Genomic DNA, 14,798 nt, shown 5'->3' with positions numbered 1-14,798 from the left:
TTTGAGCATATTGCTGAGGTTGCGGGAATCCAGGTCGATTAAACTACTTACTTATAACTTGCTGATATGGTTGCTGAACAGCATTCTGAGTATTGCTCCAACTGAAATTGGGATGTTTTCTGTTATTAGGATGATAAGTAGCTGGCACAGGCTGCTGCAGTCGCTGATAGTTGTTCACATACTGAACATATTTATTAATAAGAGAACACTGATCCGTAGCATGAGAGCCTGCACAAAGCTCACAGACCAAAGCTATCTGATTGATTCCATAGTTGGCTAAAGAATCGACCTTCATAGACAGCGCTTGGAACTGCGCTGTAATAGCTGTAGCTGCATCAACTTCCAGAATACCTGCTACTTTCCCAGACATCATCCTTTGAGTTGGGTTTTGATGCTGGTTTGCAGCCACAGTTTCAATAAGATTATAGGCTTCAGTATAGCTTTTGGCCCACAAGGCGCCTCCAGCTGCTGCATCGAGCATGGGCCGAGATTGAGCCCCCAAACCATTGTAGATTCCAGTGATCACCATCCAGTCAGGCATACCATGATGTGGACACTTTCTTAACATCTCCTTATAGCGCTCCCAAGCTTCACACATAGATTCTGTTGGTTGCTACGCAAACTGAGTAAGAGCACTCCTCATAGCTGCAGTCTTGGCCATTGGATAGAACTTCACCAGAAACTTTTGCGCAAGATCTTCCCAAGTAGTGATGGACCCAGCTGGTAGAGAATGTAACCAGTCTTTAGCTTTATCCCTCAGAGAAAATGGGAAAAGCCTCAGCTTGATAGCCTCATTAGTAACACCATTATAATTGAAAGTACTGCAGATCTTGACAAAATTCCTATACATGTTGGGATCTTCAGTCGCAGCACCTCCGAAAGAAACAAAATTCTGCACCATCTGGATAGTGCCTGGATTGATTTCGAAAGAATTAGCCTGAATAGCCGGATGAATGATGCTTGACTGAATGTCATCAATTTTTGGTCGAGAAAAGTCCATAAGAGCTGGATCTGCTGGAACTATACGATCACTCTTGATTACCGATTCTTTCTGTTCACTTTCTTTATCCGAATCTTCAAAATCTATCTTCTCTGGAATATCAAGAACTGAGTCTGTCTCCTCAGCTGTATCTAGAGTCCTCTTGCGAGTGCAAGAACGTGTTTGCATAAATGCTCGCTAGAGTACCTAAAACACAACCGGAAACAATAAGTAACAAGTCTTAATCAATGAGTCATAATGACCACTGATGGCAAGTACATAAACTAAACAAATTAACACCGAGTCCCCGGCAGCGGCGCCAAAACTTGTTAGGCACAAAACATGCGCTAATATTCACGCAAGTATACGCGTTCGCAAGTAATATAGAATGATTTCTAGTTCGTTCCCACATAGACTCAAACTAATTATATTTAATTAATACTTACTCACTAATATATGATTACTTCTCAATGTCAAGACAATAACACTTAAGGTTGATTAACTAATTATTAGCTTCAATTAACTACGAGAATAAAACACTTAAATTAACACTTGAATTAACAATATTAAACATAAATGAGATAATAACTTCATTACTATTTCATTCAATAGTCATTTTTATTACCCTTAGCATGTAACGGTGATCATATTAATCGAACAACACGAAACTGATAAAAGCCAACTTTTGTTGTACAAGTATCAGTCTACCAAGTATCCACAATTAAGATAGAAGTTGAATAGGCATCAATTATATTGAGACCCTATATGTCTACAGAATTTGATATCATAACGATTTAAGCGCAAGTTATTCATTATGATCACACAGGGCAAGTAAAACGGTTAGAGTTACCCACTAATCATGCATACAATACATGAACCTATGCTAGCATGGCAAGTTCTAAATCTCAAGATTCATTGTCGGTTCACAAGAGATTAACAGGCTATATTATATGTTCGCGACGCACATAAAACGAATAAGCACAACCTAAACTAGATATCATACAATCATCACATACCAAGGTATTAAACAATTAACTAAAGAAATCCATAGTAAATCCGCTACGATGCCATAATCACGATTAGCCCATGATAGAACTCATCGTCATCATGGGTTCATATGAAAACATGATAATAACACGATAATATAAACTAATAAAATACTTATTAAAACTAGAGCACTTTACAAGAGTATTAAGGTTCAAAGTAAAGAAAACTAGCATCCACTGTTACAACGAATAAAAGAATCACAAGATAACGTATGCTTCCTCTTCTTCGTTGAGGTGTGCTAAAACGGTCTTCTTAATCTTCTCTCCTTGCTTGATTGATACTTATTGCTTTATATTGTGAAACGTCTCTCAAGATTACTTATATAGAAGTCCACAAGAAATAGCAGTCTCAGAAGTCCAATAGGATACGAATTAATAAAAATCAGAATATGAAAATCCGACCCCAGGAGGCCGCCTCCAATCCTACGCGGGCGCCTGCTCCCCAGGCGGTCGCCTGCAAGCTCTAGGCGGGCGCCTGCGACCCTTCTGGAAAAATCCCATTTTTCTTCTGTTTTTTGCTAAATTCTTCGCACAACTCCCCGCAACTGATTCCAAGTATTTCCTAGGCTTATTATGATGAAATTCCCTATTTACCCAAGCTATTCCCTGAAATGCAAACACACTCGAAAAAGCATCAAATACACAAAATACTTGATTTCAAGACATCAATTCAAGCCATTATAAGACGTTCTAAGTGGTATAAAATTCCACTTATCACAAGCCAATTGTTAAGAAGATGTGTTTGTTGGGTAGAGTTGGAAGGTTGTTCAGTGTTTGGTTGTATGGTAGTTGAGGTGGATGGTGCACCTGTGATAGCTGTCACAGTTTGACTTACAGTGGGAACTGTGATTATGACAGTGTATTGATCATTTGGAGAGTGATCATCCATTTGAGTTGGAGGGGAGTTGACCAGATTACTATCATGCACCATGGCCTCAAACCCTTGTTCTTATTGCAAAGAACTGGCACTTGAATGTGCTAATGTACTTTCCTCCCCAGTTAGTTGATCATTAGCAGTTGAACTCTTAGCTTCAACTGTTAGTGCAATTTCAGCTTAGGTTTTTAGGGGAGTTATTATAACGCCCCCAAAATCGGGGTCAGGAATCTGGGTCGTCACGCAATCCTTCAATCATGTATAACCTGTATTAACTCAATAATCCAATAATTTCATAACACAAACCCCCAATCTCACAAACACACAAGTTATAGCCTTAGAAACGATATACAATATGTGACATCAGTTATTACAAACCAAATGTACATTTCAGGACCTTACACAACTACTCACAACCTCTACATGAAGTTGTAGTAATTTCTAATAATTACTCGAACCTATCTAAATACTTTGGCTCACCCGAGGCAAGGCTGCAAGGAGTTTATGGAAAATCTATGCGTTTTCCACGTGTTGTAATCGGTTAACTTCCTCACCGGCATACTGGTTAACTGTTGTGTTGTGACATTTAAAGAAAGTAAGAGTGAGCAATAATGCTCAGCCACAATAAAAAACAGTTTGAAAATCACTGTTAAAGTAAAATAATACTTTCATACTTTATCGTATAATAGGAAGAATAAATCTCGATGATATACACCTTTTCCTTTTTAAATCAAATCAGATATTTTATATATATCAAAATATCTTTCCAATGCTCTCGATAGTATTATATACTCAGGAGAATAGCTTTCATGGTGATATACACCTCTTTTCGAAACAATGTCTTTGATTGACTTATTTAGTCTGCGATGAAGGGTTTTGAGCACATAAACGCAACGAAAACAGTAATTAAAAATGTAAAAAAATCATAATTTTAGAAACCCGCCCCCAAGATCCATGCGAAAAACATATATTTAATTCGTAGATCAGATTGTTTACCTTAAGAAGCTTTACCAATTGGTTGACTTATGGAGATCCAAAACTTGTTCAATCACCACGCATCCCGCTCTCGCGATCTACGCTCTATCGGTATCCACACGAATGCTTGAACTCAAGGATTGGATATGTACTGGCACAAACTCGTTTCTTCTTTCTCTCTCCATCTTCTCTCTTGGTGGCTAGGATTTTATTAAAAGTCCTTTTTTTATACAAAAATCAGCCACACAAGAGATATTATATAGAGAGTAAAAAAAATGAATTATAACTCTTGACTAATTAGGAGCTATTATTAATTCAAAAATCCTATTTGGATTATAATTAAGTCTCACTTAATTATTTAACAAATAAATTTCATAATTAATATTAGTAAATTCGAATATCAATATTTATCTAATTAATTAAGTCATACTTAATTAATATTATAAATAATTCGAATTACTTTAATTTAATTTAAATCTAATTTAAATTAAATAATCCTTCAAGCATTCTTTGTGTGTGACCCTATAGGTTATTATTACGTTGGCAATGAATTTTAAATCTAATTTAAAATCTTAAACAATGAGCGGCATCTAGTAATACATCATTGCTACCAAAGTAATAATAATTAAATCGGTGATCGATTAAACCTTTCGTGAATAATGTATAATGTAATATAATCCCTTTAACCAAATATTATAGATTAAACTAGAGGCAGGTAATGTGTCATCCTCATCATAGTTTAATCCAAGTTTCCTTGATCAATGAGTAGACTATCATATCAAATCAACATTTGAGCGTGGCCACGCATTTCATAGTCTAGCTCACAGAAGAGGCCAATAATATCACTCCTAAAATAGGAGGGTTAAATCACATCTAGATCATTCATATTTCTCATACGATTCATAATATACCCAATGTCCACTTTTATCATTATCCGGTCAAGAATAACTTTTAATGGAATCAATGTACATTAATTCTCGTATAGAAATATAATGACTTCAGGTCTAAGGATCATTACATCATTATCAATGTGAGAATTACTTATGATATAACAAACATGTAGAATCTCACACTAGGTCTGTCCAGCACCATGTACATATACATCTGCCTGTGTTTTTGACTTTAGTATCACTATACCTATGATCAATGAGATGTGATCATGAGTCAACAAACACACCAGTCTTAATGCATTATTATTGTCCCTTAATAATAATACTCGACTAGGGACCTTTAGGAATATTGATACTATTCTCATAATCTCATATTTAAGTCACGTACTTAGAGATATAGAATTGCATATCATATTCTAAGGACATTTATTAATCTAACATTTATATCGCAGTAAATTAAGAATTAATAAATTATAAAGAGAATAATCGATAGAACATAAACATTAATAATCCTAATGTCTTAAACTAAAACATCATAGTGTTGTCTCTAGGGCACAAACACTAACATGCGAATACCTCTATAGTAAACCCAACACCTAGGCTTGAGTTACAATATTGCATATCAATTCCAATTGGAAGAACATGATATTCACCAGAGCACCTACTATATGATGATCAGTCGTATAGCTGAATATTATTATTGTTCTCTACATGTAGAAGGACGACTTTTTACTCCCGTTTGTTACTCTAGTCGCATTCAGGCTCTATATGCTTCCCCTTTCTCTCGGGTATATTTTGCATACTTCGCATGTCCATCAGTATACATGGTACCTTCTCATGTAAAATTAAATTAGTAGTCTCCCCAGTATGCCAAGTATTGGAGTCTACCCCTCCCATGTCCTTTAAGAATCCTATCATATCGCTGGAACTTATATTGTTCCCTAAGCGTATTGCTTGTTGATAAGTACACACTGATATATATACATAATTCCGAGAATTTTTTGAGGAAGTATTATGATAATGTGAGTTGACCATTGTCAACAAATAAATAAATGAGGGAGAGTTTCTTTTGACACTATAGTAAAAATATTTAAAATATGGCGAGATAATAGTTTTCGACGATCTGAAAGTACTAGAATAATTTTTTGATACGCATAAAATATTTAAAACTAAGATTTTTGATTTTTAAATCATATTAAATTATTTAATAAATATTTAATAATTAAACAATAATTATTAAATAATTAAACCTTGAATAATTATATTTTAAAGGAACATTTGAAATAATATTCCTCAACTGATTTATGTTTAAGTAATTAAATTAAATCTTAAGTAAATATTATATAGTTGAAAATATTAATAAGGTAATCGTCGGAGAATACATCTCCTTTTAAAAGAATATCGGAAATAATATTCATCGTTCAAATAATTAATATAAGTTGAGGGAATACGATCATTGGAAATCGTTTTAAATAAATTCGAGGTATTTAATACTTCGCAAGAGGACATTGAGTCCCTTGGAATAAAATAAGTACGGACTTTACTTGTCAAAGCATCTCCGGAATATTTCCAGGTTTTTAATTAATACAAATTGACCGACTCCCGGCCTAATTTATAGATCACGCTGCTCACTAGCGTTAATATATATTATGATATATACATTGTATTTCAATCAATATCGATTTATAAAACTTCATAATTTGAAATCATGGAAAGTATGGCATTATACATAAATGCATTAAATTATTTCCACAACACAACAATATATTGAAGTAAGGTTTGTAAACTTGCCTGGAGTCCAAGATACGTTCTCCGACTTCCACTCGTTCCGGGTTTTCTAATCAACAAATATTATAATCTTAATTAGTATTCCTAATCCCATCAATGACTTATGTTACTAATAAGTGTAATACGTTAAAATTCTCTTTATTCGACCGACTCGAAATAACTATCAACCCTTGATCATGATGGACGGTCAAAGTGATCTCCTGGAGTTGACTTTACCGATGTTACTATTACGTGACTCGTACTCTAACATTTTTAATAAATCTAAAAATTAATATTTAAATACGAAACCACCTCAAAGAGCTTTTTGAGTGTTTTTAATATTTATTATAAAAGTTTTATTTTGAAAATATGAAATTAAATAGGTGAAAAATATTTAAATCGTTAACTCCATCGACGCATCATTTTTGCATGCACAATCTATACAAAATTTAGAACAAATGACTCAAAAATGGTTTTCTGGGCAGAAGGATATATTTCCCGAAGCATGATTTTTAATAGTGGGTTGTGTTTGGTGTTCTTACTCCGCGCGAACTCGGCTCCGACATTTGTAGAAAATCGGAAAATCAGTAACTCAAGCTAAAAGTTTTTCAGGGGAATAATTAATGTATAAACCAGCCCCTTTTAAAGTTTCATAAGTTTTGAATATTTTTAATTCAATCATTTATATTCTCAAAATTGGTAATCCGTAGCAGTTTTTAACGCGTAAGTTGTGTTTACTAAAACAGACCTAACTTCCAAACCGTAATTCGGAATCAAGCAAATCAAGCACCTAAACGATCATCGTGATAAACTATATAATTTATATTCTATTACATTCCCAAAATAACAGTTTAAGAATATGGTGTTTCTGCAGAAAACTTTGCTACCTAAATCAAGCGTTATAATGACGTAACGATTACGATCTTTAGGTTTTCATTTATACAAAATCATTCTTACTCACTCAAGGCACAATCATTAACATTTTAACGTCCTTAATAACTCAAGAACTCTTGAATTGGTTCATAAAATCTATTCACAACAATATACTTAATCAAAAACTTTCAAACAATCAATAAAACTCCTAAACATAACACTCATCATAAATTCATAGTTTTTTTATAAAACTCTATCTTAACAAAGTGGGTGGAAAAATTTTATACCTCCTTGAAGCTTGTCAAAACTTAGTAAAAGCCTAAAATCCTTGGGGAGAGTTTGGTCTAGCTTTAGGAGCCTTAATCTTCATGAAAATAAAGATATTTTTTAGTAATGTTCATAAATACCATTCACTTCAACTTTGAGTAAGGATTTGAGCATGCTAACCTTAATGGATGATCATGAAACATTGTTCAAGTCTTGATATATGTAAGAGCTTTCCAAAGAGCTATAGTTTGCAGTTTTTGAAGTTTGGGAGCTAGGGTTTTGAATTTTTTATTCTTCATGAAAAAGATAAAGTTGAATGGAAATTTCATGAAAAATTGAGAGAAGATGAGAAATTTCATTGGCTTCTTTTGGAAGTGTTGGTGACTTTAGTGATATAGATTATGTATGTATATTGATGCATCCATTTTCCAAGCCTAGGCATAGCTTGCACACAAATTTTCAAGGTCTTTAATCATCAAAAACATGAATCCTTATTTTATGGAATATTGTATTCCACTTAGCTTTTAATTTAATTAGATAGCTTGGATAAATTGTTGCTAATAATTTTACATGGGATTTGCATAGAATTTACATGGCCTTGGTTCATTTATTCATTCACTTACGTAATCACTTAATCATTCCCTCGTAATCTTAATAAATCCTCGTAAGTGGTTCACGGTGTAAATCCTTTAATCGTAACTCCTTATCTTTTCTCATACTTGAACTTAGGTTTTATTCTTAGGATTTCAAAATCCTTGGTCGTAGTGCAATTCTCGTATTCCTGGATAGCTCATTAAATAAGGTCGTTTTAAAAAATTTCTTTTCTTCAAAAACTAACGACTTTTACATACACTCATTTGTTACGTATAATAATAATATCCACTCAGAATCTTAAATTAAATACTCGTATATACTGTGGCCGCAAAAGTTTTTATTAAACTTTGAGATAACTATTCATAAAGGTCTTTTACCGATGTAAAAAATTCGGGTTTTTACAGTTGTTCACGCATGAGAAACCTCCAATTGAATTGGAGAGGATTTGAGTAGCTCCCCCTCAAGTGTACTACCCTCAAACCTTGCAGTCTGTGAAGACAGTTGTGCACATGAAGGTGCATTAGTAACTGTAACCATAGGGTCTTCAGTAAAAAATGATAGAACCTCTGAGTTAGTGATGGTGTCATCAAGGTCTACCTCTACATGAGACTCTCACCATCCAAATATGGGTTCGGAGTGGTGATCACAGTTTCAAGAACTGTGTCACTTGATTTTGGCAGAGCTTGAGAGGTAGATTCAAGCTCTTTATTATATGAGGAAGAAGTTTTAGAAATAAGATTTGATATTTCAGAAGTGAGTGTTAACAACTCCCCTGAGTAAAAGAAGGAGTTTCAAATGATGCGCTCTCACTCATGTGTGTGTCATCCAAAATTCTTCTTTCATCCTCTTGAGAGTGCTCAAGAGAGGGTGCAGACTCATTTCATGGTGCATTTGGGATAATACTTTGTTTAATTATGACACCATGTTGAGAAGGTGCTATTAGAGTCTGTATTTGTACCATATTTACAACTGCATCTTTTTGAAAAGATGCAGATGTGGTCAATTGAGTGGTCAGCTATATCTTTTTCTTCTTATTTAGATTTTTGACCAAGGGGGACACATCCTCACTTGGTTTATCACCACTCTCACTAATTACTACTAGGTTTGTCTACCTACTCTTCTTTTTTACTAACTCCGCCCTTTTGAGAGGATGAAGCAGTTGGTTTGCTAGCATCTAGAGGTTTTGAAGAAGTGGTCTCAGTTGTGGTAGCCTCATGTGGGTGTTCCTGCATTTGTGCTGCTACAGGATCAGGATCCATAGTTGTACTAGATATTGCACTACTCCTCATGTCAGGCACGAGGTAAGGGTAAGTTTTAAACTTCTCCAACATAAAGTCAGTGACATTTAGACTTACCTTTACCTGATTCTTTATATTTAGTGATCTAAATAGAATTTTGGACACTAACTTACAAATGCCTATTTGACAAACATCTATTCCTTCAAGTAAATGTATGTCATTCACTTTATGATTTAAAGTAGACATAATAAATCTAGGATATAATGTTTCTTTACCTTTTCTTTCTAAAGGCATGATTAGCCTTGTGCTCAGCTTTCCAAGAATCAGACTTCCAACATCAAGGTGTTTATCATAAGCCATTGAGTACACCAGCTTTTGGACCATACTTGAAATGTTGTCATAGCCTGTCTTCTTGCATGTGAATTCCCTGATGATAGTGTCAAATACAAAGCTACATTCTTTCCTCATATACTTTTTATTAGTGTGAATAACCGCAATGTTCCAGAATTTATTGAGAACATCCAAGTATAACATAGGGTTGGCTAGCCACAAAATTCTTATAGCATTGGTGTTTCATGCAATTTGATACTATTTTGAATTTGAGTGGGTAAGTGTTTGTGAGAAAGAAAGCTTGAAAGATATGAGAATGGTGAAAAAATCATAGTAATTAGGTTAATTGAGATCTCGAAAGCGTAAAGAGGGGTTATGTCAAGATTTTTGGGTATTTATAGTATAGAGGTGTGACTTATCGATAAGAGAATAATGAACAGCTGAAAAATTATGTAAAGAAGTCACGTGGCTTATAGAGAACTCATGTCGAGATGTCATTTTCTTGACTCTTATCGAGAACTACATAGTGAGTTATTTATTCTAATTTATATTGAAAATTCAACATAAGATTAGAATTAATTTTATATCAAAAGTATTTTACTGAAATAATTTATTAAATTAAATTATTCCAGTTTTGAGTTATCGAGAAGTCTAAGATTTGAATTGTAGAGAACTCTATATCGATATCTTTACATTGCTTGTCGAGAAGCCATGAATAGACTTACCAAGAAGTCTATCGAGAAGTTGTTAGGAATATGTTGTGAACTTGATGATAAGTTGAACAAAACACCTTAGTAGATTTAACTTAGTGTTTTTGTAGCTCTCGACGGATGTTTTATTATAGTCCTGACGGATGATCTTTATAGTCCCGAAGGATGACAACTGAACATCCATCGAAAGTGTAGCTTATGTAACAATAAGTATTGCAGCACATTTCTGCAAACAACAATGTTTTAGTCTAGTAGATTCTGTAGGATTCTCTAAGTCATGTTGACTACTAGATTGATATACAGAATAGGTTGGCTAATTGTAAATATGAGATGTCTTGTAATTCTATATAAGTGAAATAGAGTCAAGTGACACAAAGGCTTCCAACGGATCATCTAGAAAGGCTCCCGACGGATAATCAAATTAGCAGTTGACAGTGACAACACAGTCACATGCGTCGGGTGTTTGCAAATGGAATGTGGCAGCCTAATTACAGGTTTAGAGAACAAAGAAGCAATACCATTATCATGCAACAATGAAGATATTCAAAGATGCTGGAATAGAGTAGTGAAACATCATGAAGTTAGACTAGATATAGTTTGTTTTATTATCTTGTCTTACTGTCATGTAACTTGGTAATATATAAACCAAGTGTAGCAAGTAGAACTAATAAGTAAGCATAATTTTCAAAGAGATAGATAAAGCTATATCTGTTAAGAATTTCTCTGTAAGTTTAAAAGTTCACTTGTAAGCAGCTGTGTACTATTCAAGCATCACAGAGTTCTCATACTAATATATATCTCTGGTGGATAAGTTCAAATCCACCAAAAAGTTTTAAAGCTTTTTGTTTTATTACTTTGTATTTTGATTTCAATTCAAGTTTTATTCTGCACTTCTTGCAAAATCAAAAACTTTTATATATATTGAGTAAGAACAGTCTTAAAATTGAAAAAGGAGCCAGAATTACATTCAACCCCCATTCAGTAATTCTTGTTGCATTGTTTGGGAATAACAATTGGTATCAGAGTAAGCTCTTGAAGTACAAAGAGTGTAAAGATCACAACAATCAACAAGATGAAAAAAAAGGATGTTGGAGTGAAAATTCCATTTCTGGACAAAGACAACTATCACCACTGGAAGGTGAAGATGCACCTACATCTTCTTTCTCAAGATGAAGCTTATGTGGACTGCATTGAAAGAGGTCCTCATGTCCCTATGAGAGCTGCCACAGGGAATGAACCATCAGTTCCAAAGCCAGACATGAATGGTCTGATCCAGCAAGTCAGGAAAGATTAAAAGGCCATGAATATACTGTTTAATGGTGTTGATGGTGATATGTTTGACAACATCATAAACTATAAAACAGCTAAAGAGGTTTGGGACACAATTCAAACTATTTGTGATGGTACTGAGCAAGTTAGGGAGAACAAGATGCAAGTCTTGATTCAGCAATATGAGCATTTTCACTGTGAAGAAAGTGAGTCACTCACTGACATTTTCAGTAGATTTCAAAAACTGAATGCACTCAAGTTGCATGGAAGGGTCTACCAAACCAAAGACTCAAACCTTAAGTTCCTTAGATCTCTGCCCAAGGAATGGAAGCCAATGACGGTCTCATTAAGAAATTCTCAAGATTACAAGGAGTTCACCTTGGAGAGCAATATGAAAGGATGGAGAAAGGAAGAAAGAAAGGAGGATCCATTGCATTTGTCACTGAACAAGAGAAGGAAAAGGAGATAAAGGTTGAAGCTGTGGAATCTGAAGGGTTTTTAGCACATAAACGTAACGAAAACATAAATTTAAATCTTAAAAAAAAACGAAATCCTCCGCAGGATACATGCGAAAAATAATATTTAATTCATAGTTCAGTATGTTTACCTTATAAGCTTTACGTTAATGGAAAGATGGAGGTCTTTAATGGTGATCCAAAAACGATGAACGGAGATCCTTAGCAGCTGCTCCTCAAGTGTGAAGCACTCCACCGGTATCCACCAAGAAAACGATGTAATGAAGGAGGAGGAGATGGAGAGAATTAGGGTTTTGTAAATCATTTTGGTTGAGGCAAAAATGGGGTCTATAATAGTATATTTATAGGCAAAATTTTCAGCTGAAAATTTTCCCATAAAATATTATTATTATTAACCCTTTATTATTCTCACTAATAATTAAAACATCTTTTAATTATTAATCCTTTTTCTAAACACTTTAGAAATAATTCTCTCACTTGATTTAATTTCCAAAAATTAAATTCTTAATTAATAATATTAAGAACTTTTTCTTAATTAATTTATAATCAATTAAATTTCATTTAATCAATTATTAAATTTGCCAATTAATTATTTATTTCATAAATAAATAATTATCAGCCATTATTAATTAATTTCTCCACCATTAAATCATTCTCTTTTATGGTGTGACCCTGTAGGTTCAATATTAAGCCGGTAGTAGAAATAAATAATAATAAAACTATTTTATTATTATTTATATAAATTCTCTAATTCATTAAATATGATTAATTAATTAATCATATTTATTCTACATCGTGAGGGATACTTCTCAGCATATCCCGACTATCCGCATAATACGAATTCACTGCTTAGAATATCAAGAACCTATTCAGTGAGTAGTTATCGTACAATTAATTCCTTCTACCCTGCAATGTCACGATTAAATACAAGGCATGGAACTTGTGTCAAGCCTATCTTATTTAATCACTTGCTTTCCCATTCACTATACTTAGTTTTATTTAATGTAAATTAGAAACTCCTTTCTAATTTCATTCACTCTGGCCAGAGATTCCTGAACTAACATAAGTGGATCAGCATTGAACATTCTCTTCCTTCACTGGAAGGGGTAGATCCTTTATTGATCATACACTATCTTCGTGTACAAATTCCTATACCCAGTAGAGCCCTTATAATTGTCCCTTGAGACTAAGAACTAAACCAAAGCATAGTTCAGTGTACACAAGATGACTATGATGACCTCAAGTCTAAGGATACTTGTACAACTATCACTATGTGAACAACTGCTGACACGTGAGTGAACTCCATCAGTTGTTCAGCTGTGTGAGTCATGTTCAGTGAACTTATTCTATAATAAGCACATACATACTAGCTATAGTGTCACCACACAAATGTCTATGAGAACAGACATCTTTCATAATGAAGCAAGCATAGTATGTACCGATCTTTGCGGATTATTAATTACCAGTTAGTAATCCTACGACCAGGAACTATTTAAGTTTAGAGTTATCATCTTTTAGGTCTCATTATTATGATCTTATCACAATCCATAAAAAGCTTTACTCTAAACTATGGTATATCTTATTTAAACATTTAAATAGATAGAGCCCGCAATAAAAACAAAACAAGTCTTTTATTAATATCAATGAAATCAAAACAAATTACATAAAAGTTATTCCTAAATCCTCATACATGATTGGACTTAGGACATATCTCTTTCAATCTTCCACTTATACTAAAGCCAATCACTCTGGTATCTAATACCCATCTTGTCTTTATGACGATCAAAGTGACTCTGAGAAAGTGGCTTTGTGAGTGGGTCTGCTACGTTGTTATGTGTGTCAACTCTCTCGACGTTGACATCTCCTCTATTTTCAACTCAGATTCACCACCAAAAACAAGAAAAATGTCCTGAGTCCTTCGCAAGTACTTATGGATGTTTGTCACTGCTTTCCGGTGGTCTTCACCTGGATTGGACTGATATCTGCTCGTCACACTAATTGAATAAGCAACATCAGGCCTTGTACACAACATCGCGTACATGATAGATCCTATTGGTGAAGCATAAGGAATCTTACTCATACGCTCTCTTTCCTCAGATGTCTTAGGAGACATTTTTTCGGAAAGGGACACTCCATGGCTCATCGGTATGAGACCTCTTTTGGAGTTTTCCATGCTAAACCTTTTAAGCACTTTCTGGATGTATGTACCCTGGGTAAGACCTATCATTCTTCTAGATCTATCTCTATAGATCTTCATACCGAGAATGTAGGATGCTTCTCCCAAGTCCTTCATGGTGAAGTTCTTTGATAGCCATACTTTGACTAATTGTAGCATCGGTATATCATTTCCTATAAGAAGTATGTCATCCACATACAATACAAGAAATGTTACCGCACTCCCACTAACCTTCTTGTAGACACATGGTTTATCTATGTTTTTAATAAAACCAAACTCTTTGATTGTCTCATCAAAACGGATGTTCCATCTACGAGAAGCTTGCCTTAAACCA

At 34.1% G+C, this 14,798-nt stretch overlaps 1 non-coding gene across 1 annotated transcript; it reads left to right on the top strand.

The window, feature by feature from the left end:
• Positions 1–539: 539 nt before the first annotated feature.
• On the top strand, positions 540–646 carry LOC141675919 (small nucleolar RNA R71). The gene has a single exon (XR_012556544.1). It is a non-coding gene; the product is annotated as a small nucleolar RNA R71 (small nucleolar RNA).
• Positions 647–14,798: the final 14,152 nt, after the last annotated feature.

This window comes from Apium graveolens, chromosome 7 (assembly GCF_009905375.1).
Source record: "Apium graveolens cultivar Ventura chromosome 7, ASM990537v1, whole genome shotgun sequence".
NCBI lineage: Eukaryota > Viridiplantae > Streptophyta > Magnoliopsida > Apiales > Apiaceae > Apium > Apium graveolens.
This window is presented reverse-complemented; position numbering and strand designations above follow the sequence as displayed.